We start from the raw sequence: 27,212 nt of genomic DNA, 5'->3' as shown, positions 1-27,212 counted from the left end.
TTAATAACCAGAAGCTAGTAAAGAAAAGAAAATAAAAAGAAAAGGAAAAAAAAGAAAAAAAAATATATTTCAATGTGTATTTGCCTCACGATAGTGGCATGGTGACATGAAACTTAAGAGTCAGAAATGTGTCTGCAAAGAATATTCAGAGCTCTCCTGGGCTCACATGGACCAGAAGCAGAGTACCCGCCCTGCTCCAGTGATGATGAGGATTCTAGGGAGGAAAAGCACTGAGACTTGGAGGAAGAGGAGGTTTTGGGATGCTTCATTTAGAAAACAAATAAAAAAAGCCAAGTTGTGAAAGCCAGGAATTAAGTTCTGAGATCTTTTATTCCAGGTCAATCCAAAGATTTTCTCAGGCTGGGGTTTATATTGAAGCTTGGGGGTATGATTTTTGTTATAGTTGCTGAATTTTGTCATGCAGCAGTAAATTCACTGGAGAAAGAGAGAAGTTTTCCTTCTGAAAAGACTGAAATGAGAGACTAAAGATGGGTAAAGATTTTCCTATAAAGGAAAAACATAGGTGAAGTAGATTGCTTCCCCATATGTTGATAAGCATTTTGGTATGGTGGAATTGCATCTTCTGCAGGGACTAGGTAGGTCCAGTAAGCTGAAGGTTTACTTCAAGCCATTTTTGCTGCTGTGTGTTTAGACATATTGTCTGAGGTCTTAAGCTGAAGCAGTATCATGTTGACTAAGAGAATTAGCTCTGACTCTATGAAGTGGTATGGGGTGAGTATGACCAGCCTTGCTTTCCCATCTCAGCAGGAAAACCACCTCACAGCCCCCCTTTTTTTTCTGTTTTTTCTTTTTTTCTTTCTTTTTTTTTTCTTCTTTTTTTTTTTTTTTTTAATTTCCTTTACTTTCTTCTTTTTTTTCTTTTTTCTTTTCTCTTTTCTTTTTCCTATTTTTTCTTTTTTTTTCTTTTTTTTTCTTCTTTTCTTTTTTCTATTTTTGTTTCTTTTTTTTCTTTTCTTTTTTTTTTCCCCCTTTTTTTTCTCTCTTTTTCTTCTTTTTTGTTTCTTTTTTTTTGTTTTGTTTCTTTTTTTTCAAAGTCTATGGGTAGTTGCTAAGGGGTGATTTCCCAGGTGTGCATTGGCCTGTCTACTGTGACACATCTCCCCTCCTTGCTGGTGCTGGTTTCTTCTTCCTGGCAGTGGAGGTACCCCAGCACACAAGAACTCAGCAGCTCAGCTTCACCCATCACTCTGCCTTTTCAGATGCTGACATTTTATCCTCACCCTCCTTCTCCTGCTGCTGTTTTGCTGCAGGGACAAGCCCAAGATATTTTTGGCACACTGCTAGTGTTCTTGAAATGTCTTTCAGCTGATAGCAAGCCAGCTAGTTAGGGACTTGCAGGATCCTCAGTGACCTTATTTCAGAAGCAAATTGTCAGAGTTTCAACCTGCTAATTTGCTTTCTTGTAACCTGCCTGAAGGGCCTGGAAATTGAGGCCCTGGTCATCTTAAATCTTGGCAGTGTGCTTTCAGGAGGAGTTTCTGCCTGAGGATGGAGGGATATTAGTAATGGATCATTCCACTGCTAATGGGAGTGTGGTTAATATGTTGCAACCCTTATGTTAAACATTTTCTGATCACATGCCTGAAATTAGATGACAAGCAATTTGCCACTAGACCTTCTGTACAGTGATGGGCTAAATCTAACTTCTGGTTTTGCTGCTGTAAGTTCAGAAATTCTCTATTGACTCCACCTGAGGGAAGCTGGAGGAGAAATTGGTTTGATGGGTTTTTTTTAATCTGTCTCCTCTAATCCATTTGCTCTAAGTGCTGAGAAGCAGTAGTGGGTTATACGGCCTGTGCATAATCCTCTGAAGGGAAGTCAGTTCCATTTTATGCCAGCATCTCCCCTTAAATAGCTGAAAAACCTTGTGAAACTCCATCACCCATCTGGTCTGGCTTTGATCAGTCAGATCTGGCTTTTTGTACCCACTACAATGCTGTGGAAAATCATTCCCATGATGTGTTCATGAGACTTCTCACCAGCACAACACTGTGGTCTCTCACAGCACAACACTAATGATGCAGGATCTGCTCTGGGTGGGCATCTACTCCCTCCTTTTGTCCCTGGGGAGGGCTGATTTTTAAAGTTAGTAATCCCTGGTTGCTCTTTGTGGAGGCTCCATGTTCTTCCAAGGCGTCAACTCCCAGTGTGTTGTTGCCCTTCCCACTAAAGATTTTTCCTGAGTGTATAACCTGGATTTTCTTTACTGTCATTGTGCAAAGATGAGAATGCTTCATGATTGGCCCCAAGACAGGGTGCCTTTTACCTGGAAGCAGCAGTGCTTAAAGGAAGGGGGCATAATCCAGACCATCTAGAAAAGGTCTTCCAGACCTGTTGAGTCTGGTATATGGGAGCCAAGTGGTTCCTTAGGGATGGGGTAATCTAACACCCCTCATATGCATGGACCTTGAATGTTATGTTGGAGTTCAGAGCAATTTAAGGTTCCTTCCAGCCCCAAGCATTCTATGATTCAGTGGTATCTTCAACCTGCTGGGATCAGAATGGCTCTGGTGGCCATCAGAGTTGTTCTCTCTACCCTCCCCTCTGCCATAACAGAGCCTTTGACATTATCAATCTTTAATAGCAGTCACGGAGCACTGAGGAGCCTGATCCATTGCCTGCAGTCAGTACCAATGTATGAGATTGGTGTTTAAGTGTTTCAGTTTTGTCTCTAACCACATTCTTATTTTGCTCTGATTCCAGAAATGGTAACCACTTCTTTATAAAGCCCAGGGCTGCCCAGGGAGGTGGTGGATTCTCCGTCCCTGGGTTTTTTAAGAAGAGACTGAATGTGGCACTCAGTGCCATGGTCTGGTACCAGGGTGGTAGTGGATCAAGGGTTGGACTTGATGATCTCAGAGGTCCTTTCCAACCCGGATGATTCTGTGATTGTTTGATCCTGAGGCAGGGTTCACTGCCACACACCACTGAAGGTTTTCACTGATTTCACTCCCCTGCCCTGCTGTTGTTGGTCGGGCAGTTCTGTCCCAGTGATGAGCTCTGGTGCACATCTGGCAGGAGAGCACGGAGATTGCTGGACAGGATCAGGCTGCCAGGCTGTCCAGTCCTGTTTTCTGTCTCTGACAGTGATCAGGACTGGACTCTTTTAAGAATAGCTACCCTAAGAAAGCCAGATTGTTATTCCTTGTAAAACTTATTCTAAATCTTGAATCAAAAATGAAAAAGAGAGGCTCAGTAAACATGTAATTAAATGTGAAGTGTGTTAGCATCATGAATGGCCAACACAACTTCAGATGTGCTTTGGGTTTCATCCTTTGTTTTCCTGCTTCACTTTGACTTGCAAATATGTAGACATTACACCTTGTTGTCTTCTACAAGCTGTCCCAATACAGTCTTTTCTCTCAAGGCTGCTGGAATTTATTCAGCACTCTCAGGCACGTTTGGATCCCCAAAAACATCTAAATTCATGAGCTTGTCTGCCAAACCCATGATGCTGGGCACAGTCTCTTCTTCCCAGCATCTTAATCCTTCCCTTGCCTATTTCTGGGGTGAACATACGCAAGCACGAACTTGCTTACCCCATGACCTGAAGTCTTTTTGGCACAAGGGGGATTTTGTTGCATTTTCCTGGGGAGCTGCTTGTAATGCCCATATAAAATAAAGGCTAGGTGCTTTGAAATGACTTTGGGAGGAATCATACATAGTCCCAGTTCCTCCACCTAATGAAGATACCCATAGATGTGTTAGGTAGGCTGGAGAGTATCTCACCCTCTATCCCCATGACTTGCAAATCTTTAACAATTTTGCAAAATAAAATGGAAATTGGGTGTCATTACACACAGCCCTTCTTCTATTTTTTTGTTTTGTTATTCTGTTTCTCAAACTGTGATTAGAAATATGAAAGCTTCAGCTCTGTTGTCTGCAAATTGTGTGCCTATGTTTACGTTGGCATTTGAACTGGAATCAAGTTGTCTTCGTTAGGGACCATAACGAGGTGGAGGAGTAGGGAGGGGAACATACCCCTGGAATGTGATAATAGCCAAGCACTTGCACACTAATAAATTTAGGTGTTAATGTCTTGGTTTTTTGCTGTTTGGTTGCCATAGAGATGAGCCGCCTGAACTAATGAGGTTGTTGTGAGAAGTTCAATGCACATTTGCCAAATGTTCTGTTTCTCTAGTAACCTCTTTGCTTTTTTTCCCATGCCATCCAGCAGATGGGTTTGGAACCAAAGTACTTCTGCCCTTCTGAGGATCCCCAAAAATGGGGCTTGCTGCAGGTTCTGCAGAGCTGGGAGAACAGAGGCAGGAAACATCAGGCAGCAGCTCTGTTTACAGTGTAACCCTCTGAGGCTATTTTGGAAACTGGCAAATGTATTTATAGTGTATATTCCACGAAAGGCTGCAAATCCATGTGGGTATGAGAGCAAGCAAGGGGGAGTGCTTACCTTGGGAAGAAGAGTGTGTAGAGGCTGAGGTTTCTCCTCCTGCTCCATAAAGACCTGCTGCATAGACACCCTGGTGGAACAAATGGGAAGAGAACACACTGGGGCAGATCTCCAGCAGTTGCTGGATGAGCTTGGTATGCCTCTAGTTTGCACTGCTTGCTTGTTCCTTCTGCTTGGGGCTCATCCAGGACTAAAAACAGACCTCCGTGACTTGGGTTCTACCCTGCTGGGATGCTTGTGGTGAGCTGATGCTTCTGAGTTGGATGCTTCTATGTGATGACATCTGAGGTTTAGCAGCAGGCCTTTTGGAGAGCCCTTCTCAATTCTGGTGGTAAATTTATCTAATACTCGGAACACATCATAGCTTTTTGGGTTTGTTTTTGAAGGCTCAAAGAGATTGTTATTCTTCTCTGTATTTGCGGGCCAAAGAATACCCAGAAGGATTGACTCCAAGATGTGTGCAAGAGGCATCTTTTTTTCCCAGACCTTTCCTTCTGCTGGAGGAGACATATGCATCCATTTCACACTTGCACAGAGTTTCCATTGTTTGGCTTCACTGATGTATGGAACATCCCATTAGGAAACTGTTTGTGTGCAGAACACTGACCATGAGCATTTTTCTTTTGATGGTCTGAAAAACTAAAATAAATAGGTAATTTTTCTTTGGAACAACGACTTACCTGTTCCTGTTTTTGTGATGAATCTCATTGCAGCTTTGTTTACAAGGTAGTATTTTTACTGTAAGGTCAGAGTCTCTCTCTCTCTGTTTGTAAAGTCACCCAGCTGCAAGCAGCCATAAGAGGCCCTGACTCATTCATCTCAGCTCCAAGGCATCAGCATTCCAGGGGGTTGGGGAGTGTTTCAGGAGAAGTGTGCACTGATCTGGGACTGGCGTGGCCAAGGCAATGGAGGAGGCAAAGGAACTTCTGCTGAGCAAGTGGCTTTGCAGGGAAGAGGAAGCCAATGAGATGTTGTGTGGGTTTCTAACACCCCTTTGAACATCCTCCAATGTTAGCTGGGAGGTATTAATCATTTAGAGGGAATTAAGCCCATGAATCTATGTGTGGTCCTCCTGGGGATTTGGACTTAGCCTTAGATTTATGTCTTTTTACCTAGACGTCACTGACAACTCACTAGTGGTGAAGTTTGGGGTTTCTTTGTGAGAACCTCCTCACTCACAGTGCCAGTGTCTACTTTCTCTCATTTATAAAAAGGAAAAATAAGCAAAATCCAAAGCTCAGAGTAAATTTTTCTTTTTCAATATAAATAAATATTTGGCAGCTGCCAAGAGCTAAGCTGAAAGGTTTGTTGCCAAAATATCCTTTTCCAAAGCCTCCTTTTGAAAGTTGGTGATTGTTTAAAAAAAAAACAAACAACTTCTTTCCCCCCTGCATTCTTATGCAGAAAATTTTCTGCGTAACATCTTACACTATGCTTATCACAGTGTATCTGGAAAGCATAATCCAAAATGAAAATGTGTCTTGTTTTAAAAGCTATTTCCTTCAGTTTGAAAATGCTGCTGATTTTTGTCCAGATTCAAGGCCTTTTTGTTTGTTTGTTTGTTTGTGGTGGGAAACTTTTCTTTATCTCCTGGCACAGATCAGTTCACTTTCATGATAGAGCAAGTAATTCACTAATTAGATGGCAAGGTGCTGGGACAGAGCTTTGCCTGATCCTGCCCCTTGGCTGCTTTTTGGAGCATTTTGGTTTGTTATTCAGCTCTGTGCTTGGTGGCATAAAATGACTGTGGTTGGTAAAAACCTTAAGATAATCAAGTCCCAGCATTAACCCAGCACTGCTAAGGCCACCACTAAGCCATGTCCCTCAGCACCACATCCACATGGCTTTTCAATCCCTCCAGGGATGGGGACTCCACCACTGCCCTGGGCAACCTGTGCCAGGGCCTGACACCCAACACCCCTTTTGGGAAGAAATTGTTCCTCATATCCAACAACAACCTCCTCTGGTACAACTTGAGGCCATTTCCTCTCATCCTGTTTCTTGGGAGAAGAGACTGATCCTCCTCTTCCCTCCAGCCTCCGAGTAAATTTAGACCAATAGTTCTGAAATAATTTGTTTTCCCAGAATAAAGGGATGAGCAATTTTGCTAAAGGGGAGAATGAATTATATTAGAGGACAATTCTGGATGCCAACAAGTAGACTGCTGATCTTTGAGGATTGTAGATGCAGCTTTGCTTTCACTTTCCCAGCTAATCTTCTGGTTCTGCCTCCCTCAGTTCAAAAGCAAATGTGCATTTCCTGGGATGTGGGGGAATTTATTTTGGAGGCAGAGAGGAGAGGAAATGGGGAAATGACTGACCTGTCAGGACACTTGGCTTGATTTATTTGACCAAAGTTTAAGAATGACTGGAAAACAACTGTCCATCCTCAAAGCAAAGACTTCACTCTGCATTGGTGGTGTGGAATTGAAGAAGAGTCCTTTCCCTCATTTCTTAACAAAGTAAAAAATGCATCAAGACATGTGGTAGACTAGGAGGAGAGACCTGATGTCCCTGATGATCTTGGACCATCTTAAAACTCAAGTCAGTCTCTTGAAGTCTCTTTTACACCAAAAGTAACACAAGCCAAGGAGTGCCAGTCCTTATAATGTTGGTTCTAAATCAAACTGTAGACCAAGCGCTTGCTGTGGTTTTAGGAAAGGTTGTTATGAGTAGGTTAGAAGTGACCTACACTTTTAAAATACCTTTCATATAAATACATAAATAAAAATATGTAAACCAAAACCGCCCAGTCATGTGAAGACCTTAGCCAACACTTCTGCAAAGGCTTTGACTTTATATGTTACACAAACACCTAATAAACTTAATTAAAGTTTAATTAGTGTAAGTAGGCTAAATGTGGTAGGTCAGCAGGCACAGCATCAGCTAAAATACTGTCAGCAATAGTCAACCTTGAAAAAAAGGGAAAATTCCCTTCTTAAAAATAAATACCTTTAGGGAACTAGTTTAGGCTAGCTCTTTCATCCCTTAGTGGTGGGGTTTTTCTCTTCTTTCCCCAGGCTGACCAATTAAGAGCAAAGCCTCTTTCCTTGCATCAGTGAAAAAAAAAAAAAAAAAAATCAGGTTTTGTCCTTCACATTTCCACTGCACCATGCTCTGGAATTTCCTCAAAACCATTTTCTCAAGTCATGGCATATGACACAGAGAAGTATGTCTCACTTTTCTTTCCAGCAAAGTGCTAGAAGATGAGTGCTGTGATTAGACAGCTCAGCTGTGATTATTAAAAATCTGATGATCATTTATTAAAGGGCTTAAGTGAAATTCAGCAGCACATCACTGGTCTGCCAGGCCATTATTATTTAGGATGTTCTTCACAGCTAAGAATGATGTTTCCTTGACTTTGAAATGAAATTTGGATTTAATTTGGTTATTTCTTCATGCAGCTGACTCTACAGTGATCTATGATGATCGCTTCTTTTTGTCCTAAAACTTTGCTGTTCACTGGGTGCTGGCAGGCAGCACAGCTGAGCACCAAGGTCTGCTGGCGCATGCTTGGCCAATTCAGCTGCTTCTATGTGAAAATACACTCTTGCTGCCCAAAAAAGCTTCTGGGCAGCTAGATAATGAAAGGAGGGCTGCCCCTCTGAAAACTCATTGCTTCAGTAGGAAATATTAATGCTCATAATAGCATTTCATTAGGGAGAAACCATGGCTCAGAATAACACCGATCAAGAATATGGATCATAGAATTTCAGGTTAGAAGAGACCTCAAGGATCACCTGGTTCAAACCTTCTTATATTATTGTTTATGTGAGATGTCTCAGCACCCTGTCAAGCTGAGACTTAAAACTTTCCAAAGTGGGAGAATTCCCCACTTCCCTTGGGAGACCATTCTAATATCTGACTGTCCTCATAGTGAAAAATTTACCTCTTGTGTCCAGTCAGTAATCCCAGTTAAGCATGCTTTCCTTCTGAGGCTTTTTTGGCCTGGAGTGGGGGATACCCATTGTACCACACCAACTCAGCCCTTTGTGCATTGGTATGGACACCACTGCTCTTCAGTTCAGCTGGTGTGCTGCAGGGCACCACTTGTGGAGGTGCTTGCTGGTGCCCCTCCTCTTGAGAGGCCACAGCTCCCTCTGCATGAGACTTCTTTAGTTCCTTTTAAGCAGGAGACAGCTGATGCCCAGAGAGCAAGATACTAGGGAGAAGGACACTAATTTGATAGCTAAGTTCAAGGTCACACTCTAAATCAGGTCCGTTAGGAGTAAGTTTTCCTCTTTTTTGGATCAGGGATTCCACTCTGGCCATGAGATGAAGTGCTGGTAAGTCACAGGATTTTGCAGACAGCTCTAGCAAAGATTGTGCTTGTTTCTTATTTTATCTGTCTTGATTTGATCATCCCTAAAAATAATCTGCAATGTAAGATCCTGCGGTGTTGAATTCCCCAGCTGAGCAAGTGGAACATGTTGAGAGGGTTTCTTGGATCAAAGTCTTAGGAGAGGAGCCAAAAGCAAAAGTCAGGCTAAAGTTCAGGAGTATCCTTCAGATATAGAAAGTAACTGCACACAAGAAGCTGTTGTTCTCATGAGGCTTTGTGAGGTGCTGGAAGAGGCAAGGCAAGTTTCGGACTCAGCTGCAGTTAAGTTGGAGGGAATCTGAAATGCCCTCCAGGATAATTTCATGTCTGGGAAAATTGAGAGAGGAGTAGGAAGTATTTAGGGCAATGGTCTCAGACACAACAAATGAGATCCTCTGCCCCTAAAAGCCATGTGTCAGACACAGGCTAAAAATTCCAGTGACCAAAGTCTGCTCTTGTCTTTCTTGTTGAGTCATTATCACTGAGCATAGACAGCAACCAGGAGGCCTGCAAAACACACAAGCAAGCTACTAAAAGGGAGAAATATGAAAATATGAAGTGGATTTTTTTTTGTTTTGTTTTTTCTTTTGTTTTTGGTTGGTTGGTTGGTTTGTTTTGGGGTTTTTAAAGTGTAATTAGAGGAGTGTTGAATGAAGGGAAATCTCAGTCTTCAGAAGTAGTGACTTAAGAAAGTCACTATTAAAATGCTAAAAATGTTAACATTTTAAAATGTTCTTAAACCCAAACACAATAAACTCCTCTTGTCTACTGGAGCCACAGTCAGGTGTATACAGTCATAGAGCGATTTCTTAGCAGTAATGATGGACAAGTGGGAATGTCATGAGCTGGTGTCTGGGTTGCTGGAAGGAAAATGTAGCTTGGGAGATGAAGTGGAGACACTAATTCACAGGCTTTTCCAGGAAGCCTCCTCTAGCAAGTCAAAATTTAAGCCCAGGTGGACTCCAGAATGATCCAGATCAAGCAGCAACCACTGAAACCAAGCCCTTTTCCTATAGGATATTGTGGGGGACTTTCCTGTCTACATCTGTGCTTTGTTGAATCTTGTCACCAGAGTTCATTTGATTTTACTTCTGCAACCGTCAATTGGAGAGAACATTTATGCTTTTGTCTCCAAGTGTCTGATGTGTGCACTCCTACCAGTATTGTCCCACATGTCTATCACCAGCCTTCTCCCTTAAGAAGTTCCATCAGAGAGGGCCTCTTTACTATTCTAATTTTGCTGTGCCTGATGGTGGATCTGTCACCCTCTGCTCTGTGGGTGAAGCCACTGGTGCCAGCAAGGTCCCTGTGAGTTAGGTGCCATTTGCTGTGAATAAAGCCTGGAAAAACAGGGTTGCTTCTACCCTCTGGGTGAAGACTGTTGTGACTGCACAGTCCAGGTCTCCCAGAGAGTTCTGCTGCATGATCATTGCTTTCACTGCTAGATGTGAGGTCTGTGAGTGCCTGGTAGGAACTATAGCCCTGCTGAGCACAGGCTGTCAGGGGAGACAAGGGACAGGGGAGAGCAAAGGACAGAAAATGACCTTCTCACCTCTAGAAAGCTGGAGGCACTTTCAGTGGTCCAGGCTGAGCTGCTTGCCTCTGTTTCCAGTCCAGACCTCAACTCATTCGCTTTGGCCAAGGGAATATTTAAAATTTTTTTGTGTAAAACAGAGCAGTTTTGACAACAGGGATTAATACATCCCTGTTGGCAGTGTGCCTGGAACAGGGCCAGGATGAGACATTTCTGTGAACACAGACTGATGTTCATTTCTCACTGCTTATTACTGTCACCTGTCTCAAACCCAGACACGTGGGTGCTTTGCGCTTTTTTGGGGTTTGTTTAATGAGCTGTGCAGTCCCCTGCACACTCCCAGCACACAGAGTACCCCCTCTCTTCTTTAAGATGTGCTCAAAGTAGAAGGCAAGCCTGGTGCATCCTGCGACTTTGATTGCCTTTGGAAAGTGGCTGAAATATCAAAATGTGCAGATAAAAATGGCATGGAAGCTGCTGGAAGAACATGGTAAAAGACTTCTTTGTGTAGCAAACAGCACAACGTTGTGACTCCTTTAATTTCTCCTAAGTGGTTTTCTTTCAAGGGAAATCAACTTGATATATATCTGCAAAGGACTTTGTCACAGTCCTTCCCAACAACACACATCAGTTTATTCCCTCCCAAAACACATAAGGCAACCTGGTCTCTTCTTGTCCTTTGCATCCTGCTGCTCACTGCTGCCTACTTCATAATAATCTTGATGAAAATCAAAAAGTGGTTTCTTCTTGGAGGGAAGTCCCTGGAGTTCAGAGGGACTGGACTGAGGAGAAGCTAATTGAAAAAGGGAAAGAAAATGAGCAGTTTTTATTTCTGTGCATTGTCACAGGCAAGGGCACAGCTAGTGCTGGTGAATGCAGGGTGAGGCCAGTGCTTTCTAGGAGCTTTGGAGCAGTTACCAAGAGAGAAGGATCTCACACGTCTGTTGAAATTTCCACTGGCAGCTCTGGGGAGCCCACAGAGAGGTGTGAAATGATGCAACCTACTTGTTCCCCTTGCTGGGCTGAGCCTCTAGCTAGAAACATGGTTTTGGTCAGGCTAAGCAGATGCAAGTGAGGTTTTATAAGGTAACAGATACCCTGGTTGAAAAAGCTTCTTTTTTAAGATGCTGGAAGCAGTGAATTGCTCTGAGGAGTCTGCAGGGGATGCACAGCCTCCACTTGCAGATGGCTTGGTGGTACCCAGGCCCTTTCTAACTCAGGGTGGAGCATGAGTTCAAGTGTACCCTGCACTCCTGCTTCACATTTTGAGCTGCTTTGGGTTCCAAATGTCCTCTTTACATCTTTAACTCACCTGTTTTCCATCACAGTGGCCGGGATGCCATGTGAGGGAGGACCAAACACCTCAGGGAGGTCCCAACATGACATAGATGAAAGGAAAAATAACAGTTTGGGTTGTTTTTCTTTTATGGATCGCAGTGTGACATGTCTCTGGTGTCAGCGCATCTCCTTCCATGGCTTACTTTCTGCTGATTTGATCCCAGCTTTGTGTACTGCCAAAAGCAAAGACATTTGCATGATATAGCAGTTAGTCAGGTTTATAACACACTCAGAGCCTTGCTCAGAGCAGTTAACTTTCTATATGTATCCCATACCTATTTTTTACTGTATCAATCAAAGGTTAGTGGTAGCATTATACTTTTTTTACGAGGCCATAATCTGATTCCCAAATGGATAAACCAGGAAAGCAATGGAAAACAAGGTGCAGTTGGTATTATTGTTCATAAAAAAGGTTAAAAGGAATTGTTTTACAAATGAAGGGCACTTGGTATGAAGGGAAATGGTTGTTTCTACCCTGGCTGTGACAGATCTTAAAACTAAGGAACCTGCTTTGTTGTTAAAAACAGCCCAATGAGGGGCCTGAAACTGACCCCAGTATTTGAGGTGCAGCCTCACCAGTGCTGAGCACAGGGGGATGATCCCTGCCCTGGTCCTGCTGGCCACACCAGTGCTGATACAAGCCAGGATGCTGTTGGGCTTCTTGGCCACCTGGGCCGTGCCAACCCTTGACTTGCACAGACCTTATTCTTCTTTGAAACCCCTCCAGACAGACTAACCTAGCTTTGTCCTCTGTGCACACATTTTGCTTCCAGCCCAGCCCAGGTTCCACCTTGTGTGTAGTTTTCATTGGTTTCATGCCCTGGATGCCATGTGTACAAGGGCCACCCACCCATCCCTAGCATCACATTGCTTTCAGCTGATATCAGGGTGATTTCTCTGGATGGAGCTGTAACCCCTTAAAATTCTCCCCTTCAATACAGCAACACGAAGCAAAAGCACAAGGCTCTGACAACTGGAGTGGGCTGCACCCTGCCAAGCCCCTCTGAAACCTGCTTGGTTGTGGGGCAGAGCCAGAGGGAGAGAGCAAAGCAGGGCTTAGTGCTGTGGAAATCTCATCATTTTGTTCCAGTTCAGAAATGATGGGTTTCAACCAGCCAAATCCAGAGTAGGAGTATTGGTTAATGAAAATGGAAATGAAAATATATAAAAGAAAATCAGTCTACTGTTTGGAAAAAGCCGAAGTTGCCTGGAGTGCCCTGGTTTGAGGACATCTTCCCCTCCCCCACAAACAAAAACTCTAAACTGCACTTGCTGTATTTTAGTTTTGCTCCATTTTTACCCTATAAACTGTGTTAATAAGCATTTCTTTGTAGCTAGCAAGCTGCTTCCAGATGTGTTTATCCTGAATGTGCTTTCGGCTCCTGTGTGCCACTTAGTCATAATGAGCTCAAAAGGGAGCTTGTGATGTACCCAGTCCAGAGGATATTACTGGGGGAGCCACTCTCTCAGATTTTGCTGGCTGCTGCAGCATGGGCTGGAGACAGCTTTGAGCTGTACAAACATCCAGGAAACCTGCCCTAGGCCATGCCCTCGTTCCTGATTTGCACCCCATAAATATAACCAAATCAATTCGGGTATTTCATTTTGCACAGAGAGAGCTTCCGTAGGGACTTTGAGAGTCTGAATGTCTTTAGTGTTTGCATTTAAGTTCTTAGCGTTAAAGTGCATAAGTAGAGGGCTTTACATTTAATAATTTATTATTCAGTCCAAGAATTACACTAATACCTTTATCAGAATTACATATGTTGCTCAAAAGCCCAAATCATTGAGGAACAGGCAGACATTAATGGCTGCTGTTCTCCCTCCTCCTGAACAGCAGCCAATAATCAGCCAGAGAAACAGGATTTTCTCCTAAACAAATGTTTCACTTTTGTGTGTGTGTCAATATATACAACTTCTCTCTCTCTGTCTCTCTTTTTTTTTTTTTTTTTTTTTTTTTTTTTTTTTTTTTTTTTACAGTCTTAAGTAAAGAAAACAAGAGCTTAATTGCCTGAGGTGTGCTGAAGCATTTTGCTCCATCCCCTGACACTGCTAAGTGCCAGCTCTTTTGGCCTCCCACGAATGGGAGGATAAGAGCAGGAAGAGTAAGAATTTGGGGGCAGCAAACCTGGGCTGGGAGAGTAATTTTATCTTAGCTGTTGCAAGTTGTGTGACCTCTGGTCCTGTTGGAGGTCTGGTGGCAAGGCAGTGAAGTGGGAGTTCTCAGTGAGATAAACTGAGCCCAGCCCAGGAGATCCCACTTCTTCCTCTAGCATGAAAAGAGGTGGTGGAGAAGCTTCTACTTGAGCTGCAGAGGCTAGTTTTGGGTGCCACCTAAAGAACTTCAGCCTAAAGTCTGATTCAGAAAAACATCTTGGGGACCTTCTCATGAATCTTGCACATAAAGCAAGTCCAGCTGCTGTAGCTGAGCTCAGAAGAGGTCAGTCAACCCATACAATGAGATCAGGTACAGAGACACAGACATCAGTGTGATGAGACCCCCCCCATTAGCCTGAGCCTCAAGGTGCCCCAGCATGGTTTCCACTAGGAATCTGGCCAGCAGCCTTCACCCTACAGCACACAGAGCAGAGGTAGGGACAAAAATCACTTGGAAGTGCTCACACATTTATCAGCATTGCTGTAGCAAAAATATATTCTGAAAAGTATGGTGCACACCCCTAATTCATTTAACACAGCCCTGAGCTAAGAAGAAAACAGGAACTGCCCTTCTGAAACTCACTAATGGACCTTCTCCTCTAGTCTCCTGATGCTGATAAAGCCCAACTTCATAATCCACAAGGGAAGTCATAAAACTGGTGTCATGATCCCAGTGCTTGAGCCAAAGGCAGTTGAAAGTCAATTGAGAGGCTCCCACTGACTCAAATGTGCTGTGAAGTTGGAGCTTGTGCCATTAAACCTCTACTGGGGAGGCAAAATATGTAGGAGTAGCACTCCAAGTCCTCACTAAAACTGTTTGTTCTCTTATTTTTTTATCTCCAGCATCACTGGACGTGGTACCTCGGTCGGTGCTGCCAGACCATTGAGTGCTTCTGACCCTATACACCAGGCCCTGTCTTCCTGGAGCAAAGTAAGGAACTTTGGGTTTACTCCATTTTTTTTTACCCACACCAAAGTCTATTTAGTATCAGCTTCACTATGTTATTTTGGTTTTGGTTCCACACATGCTTCTCGGGCAGGTCAGTACAGTTCCCAAAGTACCACTTTGTTGTGCATTCAGAGCTGGTAGAATCCAAGGATCTTTCCATCATTCAGTTTGAACACCACTTCCCAGTTGAGACTGAAATGATGGGAGTGTTAGAGAATATTATTGATAAACAATAGATGTCTGGTGGAGATGTTGATTATTTTCCTGGTACAAAAGGCTGCTGCATCCTATGTGATAATTCCCCTTTCTTTTCCTCCTTGTAAGCTTTGTGTTTGTGTGATTTATTTGTGGGCTGGCAGGCGTCCACAGCCCTGGAGGAAATGGATGTCTGCTATTGTGTTTGGGGGGGCCATATAAACGTGTAATTTTCCCACTACATTAATTATAGACATTTCTCCCTCACTGGAGCAGCTCCATGTTTTCTCTGCCCTTTCAGTTTGGAGACAGAGCCACGGGTATTTATAGGGAACCCCCACTCTGACACCCTCAACTGAGCTGAGGGAAAGTCAAAGAGCAGGTTGTTCCTGGCTGCCAGCTTGGCCTGGTCACAAAGACTGCAGAGGGGAAACTCCCTGGCTTTTTTACCTGATGATGATGATAGCTCCAGAATAGAAACACAGCCAGGTTTTCACTGGCTATTCCTCCTGCTGATATTTCCCCAAGAATAAAAATGGGCTGCCCTAAGAAAACAACTGTCTTGTTATGGAAAAGCAATTGTAGAGCAATTTGCTTTGGAATAGCTATGCTACTTAATTACTGACTCCTGGAGACAGACTTGGCTGAACTTGGAGCAAAGAAATGAAACCCCAGGCAAAATTCAGGGTGATTGTATCAGGTTTTTTCAAGAGGAGGATGGAGGGAGGGGTCACACTGAAATACTCCCTCCCAGATCTGTGTTTGCTTGGCTCTACTCTGATGACCAGACCTGGCCATACAGCCTTCAACCTGAGTGGACTGGAAACTGTCCCCCTTCATTGCTCTCTTATGAATATGTGGCTAAACCCAGGAATTCCTCAGTGGAAGATCAGCACACACAAAGTACCCTTCCTGGAGGCATTTTTAAAAGGGATTTTATCAGAATCCCTGTTTAGCTGAAGCACAGATTTTGTCCCTGCAAGGCCAGGGGGGTACTTGGTTGGATCCATATCTTGTGCTTCCCATCCCACTCTGAGGTTCCCACACAGGTTGCAGGCACCAGGCTTTGCTTTGGGGACAGAGGTGGAGCACTGTGGCAGGTGTGTGCCTGCAGCTCTGCCATGGAAACAGCCCAACAAGCCAGTTCAGGGTTTTTTGGACTTGATGGCTGAATGGCACATGGTTGGCTTTTGTCTCCTTTGTAACATGTGCTCCTTTCATGGGCTGAGCTGTGACCTGTGTTTGCTGGGTGGTCTGGAGAGGATTTGCTGTAGCTTGTCACTGTTTCAAAGGTTTATTGATCTCCTGTAGTGCCTGAAATTCTCTCACATAATTTACATGCTGGAGCTGTGCTCAGGAAGCCCCCAACATAATGAAGTTTGGCTCATGGTGTCTCTTCCATGCTTCTGATCCAGGAAGTGTTAATGTCTCCTGAGGAAAAACCATCTTAGAAATACAAATGTACAAGATGCAGATTGGGATGAGGAGAAGCAACAGCCTGCTTTTATTTTAGAGGCCCTGCCTGCCAACAAGAAGGCTTGGTAATGAATTATATACTTCTTTTCTTGAGCTGTACCTCCTGGAAATAAGGAACCTGGCCAAATTTATACCAGAGGGTGCTGCCTCTGTGAGTGGACCCACCTTTAAGAGAGCAAATCTACTGAGTTCCTGGGGATATCTGCAGCTATACCTGTCACTGAAGGGGTCGGATCATTTCCAACAGGATGGCTGTACCAGAATTGTCCTTTGGCTTGTAATGTGGCTTCCTCATAGATTCCTAAGGGAGCACAAGTAATTTTTCTCAGTCTTTGCCTGCCTGAAGTGGGCACATTCATCACACAGGTTACACTGGCAAGTACAGAGCGGGTTGGATTTATGACAGCACACAGGCTGTGCTGCCTGTGACCATCCCTGGGTTTCCTACAGAGGCTTTGTAGACCTGTTTCTCCAAGCTAGAGACTAAGATGCAACAGAAAAAATGTGAGGGAGGCCAAAGCAATGGGAGATGGCTCTGTTTTCCAATTGGTCTCCTCCTTTGACACCCACAGTGCACAGATCCCCAGGAGGGCAACAAAAATTTGCTTCCTGCCTCTTCTGCTGCTGGCACACAGATCTGTAGCTGAGGGAATGAGGTGAGCCATGCAGGATGGGGGGTCAGGCAGAGCCCAGCTGCTTTTGGGTAATCAGCTCAATGGCTGTTTGAGCAGCACTGAGCAGTCTGCTGGTGAACAAGCACCACTCATTGCTCCACCAGGAATCCCAGACTGAGGCTGAGCCATCATCTTGGTTCCTCACCAGGGGACTGAGAAGGGAGAGGGCTGTGTCCACCACAGCAAGACCATGGAAGCAGGGAGACATGTGCCATAAGATCAGAGGCAAGGACATGGCACAAACCTGAGCCAGCTTGGTGGCAGGACATCAGGAGGAAGATGAGGATTTGTGAATGGGGGACATCCTGGGATGCAGTTTTCTGGGGTCAGCTGTGTCAACCTTCTGTCCAAACATCCTCGTGACCTGGCTCTGCTGGGATTCATCTCCTTGGACTCTTTAGGGATGGGGTTATGGTGCTATCCTTCCAGGGATGGTGACTCCACTACTAACCTGGGCAGCCTGTGCCAGTGCTTGATAACTTCTGCCAGTACTGCCCTGTAGGGTGCCATGTGTGTATCCAACACTGAGAATTGGTTGTGACCCATTTGGTCATGAGAGTGGGGATGAAGGGTTGGGAGTCAAGCTGAAGGACCTCACATTTCCCCCCATCAGGCCTGTCAGCACTGCCACTCACCTTTCCCCTAACGTCAGTGAAATTTGGACATCTCCAAGATTTATGGAGGTGCTGGGGCTCAACCTCCTTTTCATTTGGAGCAGCCAAAAGGCCACAGTATGGCAGAGAAATCACAGCACTTGCTGAAAGCACTTTGTGGCATGCCCTGCACATCAAAACATGGAACAATTTTGCATCTGAGTACTGAAAGCTGAACAGCAGGTGAGGCTGGGTTAACAGTCTGGGCATGGAAGGCTCTAAAGCAATGCCTGGGGAGCTCTGAACACAAACACCATTAGCAATAACAGGATCCCTGCACTTAACTCCCTGCCCTGCTCTAAAAGCACCAGCCCTTGGCAGCAAGAATCCTACACTCCATCCACTTGGTCCAGCTCAGAGCTTAGTAGCCACACTCAGCTCCAGGAGCTGGACCACCTGCCACCACACGGGCATTTAGTTTAAATCTCACCCGTGCTTTTCCACTTGTCAGGTTTGGAGAATACTCACCATTAAAACCCCTTCCTTTCACACATTGCAAAGGTATGGGTTGACTCACGAGCTGTAAGTTCCACCAGTTTGGGCAGTAAGAAGGAGGTGCTGCTGTGATGCTGATTCAGCCAGCAGCTGGTGGACTTGGGTGGCTGTGAGCAAAGGAAACACCATCTGGCTGAACACTGGGCACTGCAGGAGGGAGAGGATACAGGACAGGTATAAATATATACCATATCTGAGATAAAATGGAGCAGGCCAAGTGTGCTCTGCTTCCAGAGACCCAGAGAGGCTGCAGAAAGATGCAGAGCAGAAGTTGTAGCAGGACAGCACAGGTGGTGAAGGGATTCAGAGAGACATCCAATATTTATATACCCTCTGCAGTGAGCTCATGGCAAGTTGGGATCAGCTGGGAACTGGGTCAGTATGAAGTGGGATGAAGCAAACAACAGCTGAAGTCCTTGCTTGGGGCCTCCTGCCTCTCCTGTGCAGATGCTCTCACCCTCTTCTCTGCTGCAGCACCCTCCAGCCAGGTTCTCTGCCAGCTGGATTCACCTCCGCCCCCAGCTTGGTGAGTACCTGTGGGAAGCGTGATATTTATTGCATGGTAATGTGCTCTGGGCACTTACCAGTTTGATGACCCACATAGACATTTTCATCTTGCCCAGTTTTGGGTAAAAAAATAGGTTGCTGCATTGCTCATGTAATGCATTTAGCAAACCCAGAGGAAGAGCCACAGCTGATGGAGGAGGAGAGGTGTTATCTCAGTGCATGCCAAAGAGGAGGCAATGTTGATGTGTCCACCATGTGTGGGAAATGCAGCGAGTCAAGAGAACTGCCACTGCTTGCCAGTATTCCCCTCTTGGTCTCCTTGCATGCCCAGTGGGGAAGGTGGATTCGTGCACTTGGTAAGGTCTGGTGCTCAAGTGTGCAGAGAGAGAGGGGGTTAGTTTTGCATGGAGTATTGGTGTGTAAGCTCAATGAAAGGGTCTGTGGGCTTGATGTGGCTTTGGCAAGCTGTCCAGGAAGGCAAGTGGTGCTCCTGATGAGTGTTTAATTGTTCTGTATTTTCTCAGCAAAAGAAATTATCAGTCTGAAGGTCTCTGGAGGTCTGAGGTCCACCAGGATTGTTCTACTGGGTCTTAGTGAGGGCTGGTTGTCCTTGGGGTTCATCTGTGCATGTGACATGGTCCAGGCACGTAAACCTGCATGACAAGTTACCCTTGCAGAAACAACAGCTGCATCTGCACTTGTGAAAATATGAGATTGTTGGATGCATCCCTGCTAGGCTGCCTTGAGGGTCTTCAGCTAACAGCTCAGCGTTTGGGAGTTACCCAGGTTTGAAGCCAAATGACATCATCTTCAGTGCTATTTCAGCCTGCAGTAAAATTATTTGTTGGCTTCAGAACATTTAAGTCCCCTGATCCCAACTGGCAAATTTGTTCATGGAGACTACAAGGTACCCTAAGCCCCCTCTTTCTACACAGATGCCTAAATGTGTCCATTTCAAGATCCTGCCCTGAAAGGTACTGAGAAAACCTCAAACATTACGGTCAATGGGAAGAACTAGTGAAATGCAAGAGCAGCAGAAAACTGAGACAGAGCACAGAGTGTTGGGGAAGTGCAGGCATTGCTGCAGAGCACTGCAGGTAATCCCACCGAGGCACCACGCAGAATTTCTTGGTTTCCTCCATGGCTGGTATACACCATGAAACCCAGAAAATATTGCACTGGCTTAACTTAGGTTCCTCTCAGGTCTGGCAATCTGTTTTTATTTTAGGGAGGGTGGAGGGGTGGAAGAACACTCGCACACTGCTACAACAATGTAAAGTATTTTCCTCTTCAAGAGCCCTTCTTTGCTATCCACTGCCTTCCTTTAAAGAACGGTGCAGAAGTCAAGCAGGGTTGTGCATCATCCAGAAAGCACGCAGCACTCAGCCGCGACGCTCAAGGATTCCTGGAAGCTGGGAGCTGCCCTGGGAGAGCTCAACCAGGGGACTCTGCAGCGAGCGTGCTGCTGATCCTCCCAGCTGGAGAAACGGGGCCTGGAAACAACAGTGGGGGTTTGCAGTCTGGCAACACAAACCTTCCACTCCGAGCAAGAAACGTCAAAGAGAATCAGGGAGATGACTGGAGATGGAGGCTGTGATGGGAAGCAACTGTTGTTCATAAGCAGGCTGTGACGGCTCAGCCTTGCTAATCCAATTTCAGAAGATGCTTGGCTGGGTGTTTGTTGCATATTTTGCTAGCAGTGCTGTCCTGGGGGCGTCCACGTTTCAGGAAGAAAGGAGATGGCTCCCCTGGGAGAAGCCCAGAGACCTGATTTTGTCTGTGGAGGGGGAAAAAGCCATTTGGAAACCTCTAGATCTTGGGCATGGCACTCAGTCTTACCAGATCTGCTGGCTGGGGGTGACCTGACAATATACTCAACTTTCTGGGCTGCTGGAACCTGCCCTGATGTCAGAGCCACAGAGGTTTGGCCACGTGGGGCCCTGGCATGTCAGTGCCAGGAGGAAAAGCAAGCAGATCCAGCCCCAGCATTCCAGCTCCATCACTGCTCAGCCGGTCCAGCCTGCTCGCCTTCCCCCCCACCAGATGAAGTGTGAGGCTGTGGAGCTGAGGCACTGGAGAGCAGCATGGTTCAATATTTGAGCTGAGGGAAAAGGGGATCCTTTGCAGTGGATCAAGGATGGTGTGATTTTGTACGGTTTGCTCAACACCAGTTCCAGCAAAGAATAGAAGTTTACTTCCATTTCCCAGCGCTCTCCTAAAGCAGCTTCCGTTCAAGCTGCCTGCGCTCTCGGCTGTGCTGTATATGGCATTTCTATTTTTAGACACCAGGGTTGCCATGACAACCAAGTGTATTTTTTTGTTAAATATAGCAGCTGTTGCAGGGAACTCTTGTCCTTCTGGATGTAAAGGCTGTGTTTTTGCCCTCTGACAGCGCTCAGGGTATTAAATGCAGATGAGAAAGGATGATTAAATAAGTGGAAGCCCAGAAGAAATCATGGGTCTGTAATTACACAGGGGGGGTTTGAACGAAGCCGTGTGTGTCTGCTGCTTCAGAAGCAGCTCTTCTGCATTAGAAATGGTGCTTTTCAGTGTGGGCTGTGGGCTCCATGAGACCACCCAACCCTTTTCCCCTTCTGGCCTCTGCCCCTTCCAAGAGACAGGCTGGTTCTGGCTTTGCTGGCTAGGACTTGTCTTGTCTTGTAAAAGACGTGTGGGTGCCAAATAGTTCTTGATATTAGAGGATCCCTGTGGGAAGGAAGGAGCCTGTTTTGGGAAAAGCAAGTTTTACCTCCTACTCACACCTAAGGAGCTTGGAGAAGAGGGTTGTGTTGCAGGGCTACAGTCTGGAGCTGCATCTTCTCGTGGGTGACAGAGACCTTACTGGAAGAAGAGGAAGTGCACAGGCACAGGTCACATTTCAGGGCTGGCCCAAGAGGGAAGCATGACCCCAAAGCAGTAAGGTGCCCAAGCTTTGGTGCTTGATGGGAAATAAACTGACTCTTTCTTTTTCATTTTTTTTTTAAATTTTATTTTTTATTTATTTTTAATTTGTTTGGCTTTGTCACATCTTCACTGGATCCCTCTGTGGTACAAACGCATCCCCGTGAAAGGCTGCTTTTCATCTCCTCGGAGGAGGAAGAAGAAGGGGGACTTCTTATTCTAATGGGTTTGTTTCATGGTGTGTTCTTTGCCTTCCTGTTTTGGTGGGAGCTTCCAAATAGAGTGAGCTTTGAGGGGCACTTGTAAGCCTCTGTCAGCACAGCCTCTGCTTTGTGTTTCCATTTTAGTTTATGCTGAGCCTGGGTGGCTGCAGCAGTTGCTCTGTGCTCTGGGTGGGGAGCACTATCACTTGGGCCAAGGGCAATATGTGAGCTGGGAGATGGAGATCTTTTTTTAATTAACTGGTCTTTGCCTCATCAAATGGAAAAGAAAACTTAGTGAGCACTAGATGCACAGCAGGGCTTAGAGTCTTTGAAAGTTTCTTTAAAAAGTGGACGCAACAACAAATAAATAAAGAACCAGAGTTAAAACATCTTGATTTAAAAATATCTGTGGAAGTCACTGTGACCAAAACTTTGAACAGGAACAACATATCTCTGGGATTTTTATCTGTTCCCTGAGCTATCGTGAGCAGCATCTATTGCTGGGGATGTTATTGCTTTTCTGAATTTAATAGCAGAAATGTTGCTTATGCAAGCAGAACGCTGCAGGGGAAGGGCTCTCTGATGCTGCAGAGCTGCCTCAGTGGAGGTCGGGGGCTTGAGCTCACCCCACTGCCTGTCCTGCTGCCCTCCAGGTGCTTCATCCTATCTGGGGTCCTGCTCTTTAACAAGCTCTGCAAAAGGATTCTGAGGGTTGGGGAGGTTTGAAGAGTCAGGTATTTAGGAGTCAGGACAATAGTCAGAGGCTATCAACTGCCTGCTGGAGTCTGTCCCTGTCCTCTGTGGATCTGGAGCTCGTTTCCACGTGTGCTAGAGCATCTTCCTCTAGCTGAGGGCATAAACACAGGGGCATTCCTGAGGAAGTGCTGTGTGATGAGGGAAGGGAAGGCTGCCACATCAAATCTGAAGATTTCCTTGCATCCTTCAGGGAATATATTGCCAGCCATCTCTGGCTTAGCAAACGTAGCTTGCAGCTGGGAGGGAGGTTTGGGGCAACATTTTAGATGCCACTTTGGTTTTAATCCAGCATGAGGTGAAGGGAGGTCTGTGGCATGGGCACAGTTACCAAAAGAAGTGATTAGACACCAACCTGAAGCATGGGCTCTGTGTCTTCAGGCTTCTCCAGCTGCAGCCCTCACCTTGCAGCCCCAGCAGGCCTGGCTGGCAGGACCTCGTAAATCTGATGTTCCTCTCCACACTCCAGCTCTGCTTTGTTGCATCCTGTAAAATCCACATCTTTAAAGGTGGTGTCAAGCCCCCAGTAACATGGGGCAGCTTTGGTGAATGACAGTCCTAAGCAGTTAGACCTGAAGGACTTCAAGCAGAAGTCATGTCCCTCAATGTGTGCTTTGGAATGGCCTTGTCTGACAGCCAGGTGAAAGACCACTCAAGGGCTGAGGAAGAAGCTGCTTTGTGGCCTTTCATGATGCTTACCCCAGGGTCAGTGCCCCAGGACTCCCCACAAATGTGTATATTTCCATTGCACTTCCAGGGACTCCTTGTAGGGGGTGGCCTTGGCTTGTGACTAGTCCCTGGTCTAGTGGAGATGATGCCTCTCATTCCTCACATTGAGCACTGGTGCTCCTGAGATAGAAGAGCTGCTGCCGGAGTGCAGAACAAGCCCAGGGTCATGGAAAGAGGAGGCAAAGGTGAGACAGGGGAGGAGAAACACCAAAGCCATACAAACAGGATTCTAGCAATGTGAGGGGCCCAGGCAAAGCAGCCAGCAAGTGATGCAGGATGTTTTGTCTTTGGAGCTGCTTTCCCATCATGTCACAGGGTTAGATCATGCTGTGTGCTCACAGCTCATCCTGACAGGTTGCCCAGGAGACATCAACCAGCATCCCACCTTGGCTGTACCCACCACTGGGGCCAGAGTGGTGGGGTGCAGGTTGCATGCTCCATCCTTTCTCCTCAGTGAGTGCTCATGCCCGGCTGGTTCTGCCCATGGGCCAACAGTCACAGATAAATCCTCTGCTGGTGCCAGAAGCAGAGTTTCCCCGGGAATGTGTATTTATTAAAACTTCTGCCTCTGCTTCTATATGTGCTTCCCCATATTCAGTCATTGTCTCGGTATTTATGCTCCCCACTTCTCCCCCAGTGATTTATGGGCTTATTGTAATCTCTCATATTTTATTGTAATTGTGTCACTTCCTCCCTCCAGGCAGCGTGGAGCAGGCAGCTGCCCTGGACGTTTGTTCTTTTTAGCTCTGTGTGTGTTAGCTGGCCCATCCCTCAGCCATTTGTAAAGATTTGCAGGAGGAAGGCCCATGGCAGCCACACACATCAGCTACAGACCATTGTCCATGGGATCAAATATTGATGAAGCTGAGGGTTTTTTTCCCAGTGAGGGTGCTCCTGAAGGCAGTGAAGTTTCCCCAGCAGTGATGGGGGCTGCTGTGAAGAAAGAATTAGATTAGATTAGATTAATTTTGGTTGGAAAAGACCCTTAAGACCCCCATGTTCAACCATTAACCCGCACTGCCAAGGCCACCACTAAGCCATGTCCCTCAGCACCCCATCCACATAGCTTTTCAATCCCTCCAGGGATGGGGACTCCACCACTGCACTGGGCAGCCTGTGCCAGTGTCTGACAATCCTTTTGGGGAAGAAATTGTTCCTCATATCCAACAGAAACCTCCCCTGGCACAACTTGAGGCCATTTCTTCTCATCCTGTTTCTTGTTCCCTGGGAGAAGAGACTGACCCTTCTCTTCATTCCAACCTCCTTTCAGGGAGCAGCAGAGTGAGGTGCTCTCCCCTCAGCCTCCTTCTCTCCAGGCTGAACACCCCCCGTTCCCTCACCCTCTCCTCACAGGACTTGTGCTCCAGACCCTTCCCTGTCTCTGTTGCCCTTCTCTGGACACTCTCCAGCCCCTCAATGTCCTTCATGTAGTGAAGGGCCCAAAACTGACCCCAGGATTTGAGGTGCAGCCTCACCAGTGCTGAACACAGCTTGACAACCCCTGCCCTGGTCCTGCTGGCCACACCAGTGCTGATAGAAGCCAGGATGCTGTTGGGCTTCTTGGCCACCTAGGCAAATTCTGGCTCATGTTCAGCCACTGTTGACCCACACCAATGCTTTTCACTTGTTCAGGAGATGGGTAGGGTTCTCAGCTCTGCCTCTGAAATGTGAGCACATCTCTCTCTTCTTGTGGCTAGGGCCTCGTTTGCAGCTTTTTCTCAAAGCCATTTGCAAGACTTTGTATGTTTGGTTTCCTAACAGTTTTGAGACAGGAACAAGTTATTTATTGCATCTCTCCTTGGTTTTGCATCCTTGCACTGTGGAGTTTGTGGCCTGGATGGAGATGGCATGTCAGCTCTGGTGAGAGGGTGCAGCTACCAGGATCATGTCTGTGAGTCCCTGCCAGGGAAGAGGGGTGAGAGTCTGGCTCAGCAACGATGTGGAAATCCCATCTGTAGGACAGTTTTTATCACCTACTCCTTCTAACAGCTTTGTGCAATGCTTCTCCTGCAGCTTCCCCCTGTCTCCCAGTGGAGATGCCTTTGCACTCTGATCCTGAGGCTGCTGCAGCTCCATCCAGCCCTGAAGCACCTCCATAAAGGTCATCTCTGTGTCTGAAGAGGGAAGATTTGAGCACTAAATGTACTGAAGAGATGTCCAAGCACCTGCTCTGAGCTGGGAGAGAAGGAAGGAGTTAACTAACTTCCCACAAACACAGGCAGGCTGATATTCCTGGATGCTGGGACTCCACTGGACTGAGCATTGCATGCCAGCTCTGTAAGTCTTGTTGCCTGGAAAGGCTCCCTTGGCTTGTACAAAATAATCTAGGGTATCATTTAGTGAGCACTGTCCTGGAAGTGTGTGCATTGAATGTTTTCAACATTAGTTTGTTTGAGTTTTTTGTTTTGTTCCAGGGAAGACACGAATATCAGGGGTTTTTTTTCTTTCTTCTTGAAGGCAGACAGTTCTGCTTGCTCCTTTCCAAGCTCAGTGCTCTGTCAGCACTTGGTGTATTTGCCAGGCCAGCCACAGCAGCCTCCAGCAGTAGCACCTTTTTGGGCCATTTGGAAAAACTCTGTGAGAGAGGAGACTCAGTGGCAGTGTTGATGTAAGGGGCAAGTCTGTACCTTCTGTGTGAATAAGAGTTTCTGGGCACTGAGAAAACAGGGAGTAAGTCTTCAATGAGAGGGCACAGAAAGGAGAAAGTGGCTTAGTCTGTTTTTCTGGTTCCTAAAATTATTTCCAGCCTCCTTGCCTCTCCCAAGCCTGCCTTACACACCATTTCTTCCCCAGGCCTGCTCCATACTGATTTTTCCCCTGGCTCTGTGTTCGCTGGCATGTGGGGTGTGGGCTTGGGGTGATGATGGGAGACCAGCTTGGTGCTTCAAGTTTCTTTCATGCCTTCTCCAAGATGATCACCTGCAGTGATTCACTCTGGCTGGAGGGGTGACTGAGGACCAAAGTGACAATGACCTGGGACACATGGAAGCAGAGCAAGGTCTAAGGCAGCTGCTGAGCACCAAGTTGTTTGGAAATCCCAGTGCCCAGCAAACTGAACCTGTTGCCAAAACCATCAGCAAAGGATGCAGAGTAGAGCATCCTCTCTATGGCTGCCAGGCTGTCTCCTGACTTACTGCCTGCCAGCAAAAGCATTGTCACTTGTTTCTGGCATGGACAAGTGTCTGTAGCCCATAAGAGCCCCAGGTGAGTTCAAGTTAGACTCCTCACTTGGACTACAGGAGTTCCAGTTAGTCCTTAGTAAAAGCAAGAACCTTCCAAGGGAAAACATTCAGAGAAGTATCTTTCAGGCTAGGAGGGAGACTGGGAGTCTCCTGGCTGCTTTAGGACCTCTGTTTGTCACTGACTTCATTCCCCTTCCCAATTCATGCAAAAGCCATGGAGAAGACCTCCCCAAAGAGCAGGATGAGGAATGAGTTCCCATCAGATTTGCCCACAAACTCTAAAAGCAGCCAAGGTTTCCACCCTCCCTGCAGGAATGTGAGCTGTGAGCAAAGAGCTTGAGTCTGAACCAAAGCTGTGGCAGGAGGTGAGGATGCAGCAGGGTGAGTTTGCTGTAGGCTTGTTACCCTGGTTGCTTTGAACCTAACCTAAAACCTCAATGTACATGAAGATGCTGCAAATAGTCGTGCTGATGCCTCCAGGTTACTTAGATTTTTAATTTTTTTAAATTATTTTTTTTATTTTTTAAGTTTGATCCTTCCCAAACCCTTTGTTCAGTCCCTTCTAGGAGGAAATGCAGGAAAAACGTGTTTTGTCCTTTGCTGTGATGTCTCCATGCCCCAGGCTGGGCTGCACCCCTGGCAGCTGCAGGTCTCTGCCCCTCTTGCAAGAAATGGCAGCCCAGAACAGATGAAGTGAAGGTGAGGATCATCTGGTAA

At 46.0% G+C, this 27,212-nt stretch overlaps 1 long non-coding RNA gene across 2 annotated transcripts in view; it reads left to right on the top strand.

Annotated features, from left to right (window-relative positions):
- LOC139797600 (uncharacterized) overlaps positions 1-26,424 on the top strand; it is a 46,938-nt gene extending 20,514 nt beyond the window's left edge. For both annotated transcript variants that reach the window (XR_011726527.1, XR_011726526.1), the window contains 3 exons: positions 14,622-14,709; positions 25,327-25,890; positions 26,355-26,424. This is a non-coding gene — a long non-coding RNA (uncharacterized lncRNA). The remainder of the gene's footprint in view (positions 1-14,621; positions 14,710-25,326; positions 25,891-26,354) is intronic.
- The last annotated feature ends 788 nt before the right edge of the window (positions 26,425-27,212 follow it).

The sequence above is a fragment of the Heliangelus exortis genome, chromosome 6 (assembly GCF_036169615.1).
Source record: "Heliangelus exortis chromosome 6, bHelExo1.hap1, whole genome shotgun sequence".
Lineage (NCBI taxonomy): Eukaryota > Metazoa > Chordata > Aves > Apodiformes > Trochilidae > Heliangelus > Heliangelus exortis.
This window is presented reverse-complemented; position numbering and strand designations above follow the sequence as displayed.